We start from the raw sequence: 7,044 nt of genomic DNA on the forward strand, positions 1-7,044 counted from the left end.
TTGCGCAGATCCTTCAGCGGCTACCCAGAAGCGGCGCATCGGCTTCCAGCAGCTCCTCTGGAAACGCCACACCCTTTAAGGTACAAGTTAATTTTGAAATCCCCATATTCGAGGGTCAGATAGACGCCGATGCCGTAGATAAATGGTTAAATCTGCTAGAGGGTTATTTTTCTGTTCATGAATTTTCGAGTCGGGAAAAGATTGTTTTTGCTCTTCTCAAAGCAGCCCCCCACGTCAAGGACTGGTGGGAAACCTACTGCGAGCAGAAGGATGAAAGTACTGGCTCACTATTTTCAGCCGCACCCACCTGGGATTCGTTCCGGGATGCCATCAAGGAGCAGTACTACCCTGTCGGAAGCTATGAGGATGAATACATAAAGTGGACCACGCTGCGGCAGGGAAGGGACCAAGATGTGCCGGAGTTCACCAATCTTTTCCATACCCTTCGCACAAAGTTGGGTATCAAGGATTCGGAGCAACATTTGATACTCAAATACCGTGGCTGCCTGCACAAGTACATCCAGGAAGAAATGCAGTTCCTAAACATCCCCTCGCTCGGCGCAGCATACCGGTATGCCGTCAAAGTCGAGCAGAAGTTTAAACAAAAGAAGCGAGACTTTGGATCTGCGAATCCAAAGCAGGGGAAAGGTGCCCCTAAACCACAGAACAAAGGACAAAGCCAAGGCGGGACAGCCCAAGACAACCAGCTGAAGCTGCAAGCAAAGAGCAACGCCGCGAAGCCGAGAAAGGACACTGGAAAATGGTGCGAGTTCCATAAGAGCTCCACTCACAACACAAGTGAGTGTCGGGCCAAACAGTCACTGGTGGCTGAGCTAAAGGTTTCAGAATCAGATGCATGTTCCGACTCTGAGTCAGAACCCGATAAGGGGTATGAAAAAGGGAAGCAGATCATTGATGCGGATCCCAACGCCACTGTTGCTACCGCAAAGATCCAGAAAAATGAACCGAAGATCCAGAGGAGGAGGAGCGTCTCTTCCACTCCCAGATGTGGGTCAAGGGCTCCCCGATACAGTTCATTGTTGATAGCGGGAGTCAAAAGAACCTCATTTCGGCAGAGGTCGTGAAGCGGTTGGGCTTACCGACCACAGCACATCCACAACCATACACCATTGGGTGGCTTTACCAAGGGCGAGATCTTCGCGTGAGCCAGCGGTGTCGCCTTCCATACAACATCAAGCCCTTCACGGATGAGGTATTGTGTGACATTGCTCCCCTTGAAGTTTGTGATGTATTACTAGGACAACCATACTTGTGGAAGCGACATGCTGTGTATGAATCAAGGCCCCGTGCTGTTATTATTACATTGGGAAATAAGTTGTTCAGGATACCAGAGGTACCACCACCTGCCGCCATCTCTTTGATTACTGCAAAACAATGCAGTAAGATCATTTCCAAAACCAGGAAATTTGTTTTCCTGATGATACGCCCTCAAGGGAAGAAGAAGACAGTGGCCGCGGCCTCCAAACGAGGTCCCTCTGCACGGCAGCTACAAATGGACAAGATTGTGGAGGAGTACAAAGACATCTTCACCTCCCCGGCAGGGGTTCCTCTGCACTGTCAAGTCAAGCACTCCATTGATCTGACCCCAGGTGCGCCGCTACCCAATGGACCAATTTATCGGCGCTCCGTTCTGGAGAACAATGAAATCAAGAGGCAGATTCAGGAGCTCCTACAGAAAGGTCACATCCGTCCGAGTTCTTCGCCCTGTGGGAGCCCGATAGTGTTGGTACAGAAGAAGGATGGGACGTGGAGACTCTGTATTGACTATCGGGCGCTGAACAAGATCACTGTCCGTAATAGGTACCCGATCCCGCGGATTGATGACCTCCTAGACCAACTAAAGGGGGCGAAATATTTCAGCAAGATCGATCTGAAGTCGGGATATCACCAGGTACCAATTGAACCCTCAGATGTGTGGAAGACTGCCTTCAAATCCAAGGAGGGCCTCTTCGAATGGTTGGTCATGCCTTTCGGATTGACGAATGCTCCTGCAACCTTTATGAGGCTAATGGATGACATCTTGCGGCCATTCACCAACTCCTTTGTAGTAGTATACTTGGATGACATTCTGATCTTCAGCCAGAGTTGGGAAGAGCACCTCCACCACATCCGACAGGTTCTCCAAACACTGCGGCAACACAAGCTATGTGCCAATTTGGAGAAATGCACTTTTGGCATGACCGAGGTCCAGTATCTGGGATACATCATTGATGAACAGGGGGTGCATGTCGATCCAGCCAAGGTCCAAGTCATTCGGGATTGGCCCTCTCCAACCACTCTAACAGAGCTCCGCAGCTTTCTAGGTCTTGCCAACTTCTACCGCAGGTTTGTGTTGGGATTTTCTCATATTTCTTGGCCCTTGAGTCAAGTCACCAAGGGCGGGGCGAAAGCAAAATTCTTTTGGTCTGAATCTCAACAGAAGGCATTCAGGAGTTGAAGGATCGCCTCTGCACGGCACCAGTGCTCGCGTTACCAGATCTACAACAACCATTTGAGGTCGAGACAGATGCCTCTGACTATGCTATTGGGGCAGTCCTTACTCAACATGGACATCCAGTGGCATATCACAGTGAAACACTTTCAGACACAGTCCGGAAGTACCCCACTTATGATAAAGAGATGTATTCCATTGTACAGGCCTGCCGACAATGGAAGCATTACATTTTGGGGAAGGAAACGGTCATCCACACAGACCACCGACCTCTGCAATTCATACAGACCCAAGGGAAATTGCAGAATGATCGCCATCAGAAGTGGTCCACATACCTGCAACAGTTTCACTTGAATATCAAGTATAAAAAGGGCAGCACCAATAATGTTGCAGATTGCCTCAGTCGACCACCGATCATGGCGCTAACCACCGTGCTCAACTCTTGCGGGCACGAGACTTCTGATTGGCCACTTCTCTACAAAAGCGACCCAGAATTCGGCCACACATACCAGACACTCTTGGAGGGTCGGCAGGTTGCAGATTTTCACCTCCAGGATGCCCTATTATGCCACCTCGGTCACCTTTGTGTTCCTTCAAGCGAGCGTGCCAAGATGATTTGGGAAGCACACTACAGTCGGGCTGCTGGGCATTTCGGGGTCGAGAAAACAGTGGCAGTACTGCAAAACTATTTCTATTGGCCGAATCTTCGACAGGATGTTGGGAAGTACATCCGATCATGTACTGCCTGTGCCATTGCCAAACCGACCATTAAGAAGCAAGGCCTCTATACCCCGTTGCCTACCCCTAGTCGACCTTGGGAATCCATCTCCATGGATTACATGTCAGGCCTTCCTTCCACTAAGCATGGAAATGACTGTGTTTTTGTGGTCGTCGACAGGTTCTCAAAGATGGCCATTATGATGGCCTGCAAGAAGAATATCACAGCAGAAGCCACTGCTAAACTCTTCTTTGAACGAGTGTGGGTGCACTTTGGGATCCCACAGTCTATCATCTCAGATCGGGACAGTCGGTTTCTCAGCACATTTTGGTCCAGTCTCTGGTCAATGCTGGACACCAAACTCACGAAGTCCACAGCCTTCCATCCTCAAACTGATGGCCAGACAGAGGTTGTCAACAGGATGATTGTGCACATTCTGCGCATGTATAACTCAAAGCATCCACGCACATGGGACGAGAGCCTCCCCTATGTTCAGCACAGCTACAACCGAGCTCTTCACAGCTCCACTGGCCATAGCCCTTTTCAGGTGGGTTTAGGATTCCAGCCACTATGCCCCATTGATGTGGCCATGCCACTTGCAGCTACTCACATGAATTCAGCTCATGTCCAGTCCGAAACAGATAAGGCCACCAGCTTCATTGAGCGCATCCAACATATTCGCCAGCAGGTCCATGACATTCTTGAGAAATCAAATGCCAAGTACAAGCAGCGACATGATCAACACCGGGTGCCACACAAGTTTCAGGTGGGCGACAAAGTCTGGTTGCATTTGCAAAAGGAACGCCTTACTGGAGCCTATCGGAAATTGAGACCACTTCGATATGGTCCTACACCATTACTAAGGCTATGGGAGACAATGCATTTGAGCTCAGCATTCCCCCATTCCTTGGCCTGCACCCAGTGTTCAATGTGGACCGCCTTCGGCCATACTTTCCACATTGCTAGACACATCCGACATTGCAGAACAGCTCAAACCCACAGAATTAAATCCAGATGCATGGAACAAGCTGCAACTGATCGGATCATGGACACACAGATCAAGAACACTCGCCAACGGCATATCCAACTGTATCGAGTTGTCAAAGCAGGCCAACTCCTTCAGCAGGGCAAGTGGCTCACCAGGGAACAAGTTCAGCAGAGGTTTCCTCATCTCATGGAGGAGCTCAACGCAATGGGGACCATTGCTTCCTAAGGGGGGAGGAATGATCCAGGTGGATATTGGTGGCCACCTGCCAGGTCCACCTGGACCCCCACCATTGTCTTTCTCAGCATTTTCAGTTTCCTTAATTGTAGCACAGTTTACAATTTTTAGCAGTTTTTCGGGTCCTGAACTTCCGGAGCCGTTTTGAGGCCCTAAACGACGTTTTTTTGGAATTCTGGGGCGACCGAGCCCTATTGTTGCCTCCCAAAGTGGTAGTACTCGGATAGATCTTTCTAACGAGCTATCGTACGCGTCAAACGGAGATCGTATGCCAAAGTTACGACCCCGGGAAATTGATGTACCAATTTACCCAAACGGGGCCCACAATTTGGCGTTTCATCTTCTAGGGTTAGGTTTCGGTATGTGAAGGGTTTTCCATTGTTTCTCAACAATAAATAGGCCTTCGAGCCTCATTGTAATACAGTTCAGAGGCATGTAGCCATCACATCTCTTCTCAGAGATAACTACCATCGCCCTAGCTAGTTTATTGCCATTTCTGTTTGTAAGCATATGTCAGTATTTTCCATTAATGAAATGAAGTATTATTTCCGCTGCATCTTTGTGTATATGGTTATCTCTGTAATTTGTTGCGTTTCCTGTTTAAATCTGGATCAGTGGTATCAGAGCGGTCTGCTTTTTCTCTGTTTTTCTTTGCATGTCCCCCAACAAGGTCGGGATATAAGGAGTTAGGGCTTGAACTGGTTGAACCTTTGCAAGACCAGCCTCGCAAATCCCGACGGCCTCCCATGGCGGACGAGAAGAAAGACGAGGGGGCAGGAGATCCCATCAAAATCTTGCTCGAAGAAGCGCTCGAGCGACAACGGAACGCGATGATGACAGCTTTGCGCAGATCCTTCAGCGGCTACCCAGAAGCGGCGCATCGGCTTCCAGCAGCTCCTCTGGAAACCCACACCCTTTAAGGTACAAGTTAATTTTGAAATCCCCATATTCGAGGGTCAGATAGACGCCGATGCCGTAGATAAATGGTTAAATCTGCTAGAGGGTTATTTTTCTGTTCATGAATTTTCGAGTCGAGAAAAGATTGTTTTTGCTCTTCTCAAAGCAGCCCCCCACGTCAAGGACTGGTGGGAAACCTACTGCGAGCAGAAGGATGAAAGTACTGGCTCACTATTTCAGCCGCACCCACCTGGGATCGTTCCGGGATGCCATCAAGGAGCAGTACTACCCTGTCGGAAGCTATGAGGATGAATACATAAAGTGGACCATGCTGCGGCAGGGAAGGGACCAAGATGTGCCGGAGTTCACCAATCTTTTCCATACCCTTCGCACAAAGTTGGGTATCAAGGATTCGGAGCAACATTTGATACTCAAATACCGTGGCTGCCTGCACAAGTACATCCAGGAAGAAATGCAGTTCCTAAACATCCCCTCGCTCGGCGCAGCATACCGTATGCCGTCAAAGTCGAGCAGAAGTTTAAACAAAAGAAGCGAGACTTTGGATCTGCGAATCCAAAGCAGGGGAAAGGCGCCCCTAAACCACAGAACAAAGGACAAAGCCAAGGCGGGACATCCCAAGACAACCAGCTGAAGCTGCAAGCAAAGAGCAACGCCGCGAAGCCGAGAAAGGACACTGGAAAATGGTGCGAGTTCCATAAGAGCTCCACTCACAACACAAGTGAGTGTCGGGCCAAACAGTCACTTGGCTGAGCTAAAGGTTTCAGAATCAGATGCATGTTCGACTCTGAGTCAGAACCCGATAAGGGGTATGAAAAAGGGAAGCAGATCATTGATGCGGATCCCAACGCCACTGTTGCTACCGCAAAGATCCAGAAAAATGAACCCGAAGATCCAGAGGAGGAGGAGCGTCTCTTCCACTCCAGATGTGGGTCAAGGGCTCCCCGATACAGTTCATTGTTGATAGCGGGAGTCAAAAGAACCTCATTTCGGCAGAGGTCGTGAAGCGGTTGGGCTTACCGACCACAGCACATCCACAACCATACACCATTGGGTGGCTTTACCAAGGGCGAGATCTTCGCGTGAGCCAGCGGTGTCGCCTTCCATACAACATCAAGCCCTTCACGGATGAGTATTGTGTGACATTGCTCCCCTTGAAGTTTGTGATGTATTACTAGGACAACCATACTTGTGGAAGCGACAAAGCTGTGTATGAACCAAGGCCCCGTGCTGTTATTATTACATGGGAAATAAAGTTGTTCAGGATACAGAGGTACCCCACCACCTGCCGCACCTCTTTGAATACTGCAAAACAATGCAGTAAGATCATTTCAAAACCAGGAAATTTGTTTTCCTGATGATATCGCCCCACAAGGGAAGATGAAAAGACAGTGGCCGCGGGCCTCCAAACAGGTCCCTCTTCACGGCAGCAAACAAAAGACAAGATTGTGGAGGAGTACAAAGACATCTTTCACCTCCCCGGCAGGGGATTCCCAGCACAGTTCAAGTCAAGCACATCCAATGATCTGACCCCAGGTGCGGCGCTACCCATGGACCCAATTTAACGTCGCTACCCGTTCTGGAAACAATGAAATCAAGAGCAGATTCAGGAGCTCCTACAGAAAGGTCACATCCGTCCGAGTTCTTCGCCCTGTGGGAGCCCGATAGTGTTGGTACAGAAGAAGATGGGACGTGGAACTCTGTATGACTATCGGCGCGCTGAACAAGATCACTGTC

This window comes from Pinus tabuliformis, chromosome 7 (assembly GCF_031772625.1).
Source record: "Pinus tabuliformis cultivar Carrire ecotype Pingquan chromosome 7, CPIR1, whole genome shotgun sequence".
NCBI classification, from domain to species: Eukaryota; Viridiplantae; Streptophyta; class Pinopsida; order Pinales; family Pinaceae; genus Pinus; species Pinus tabuliformis.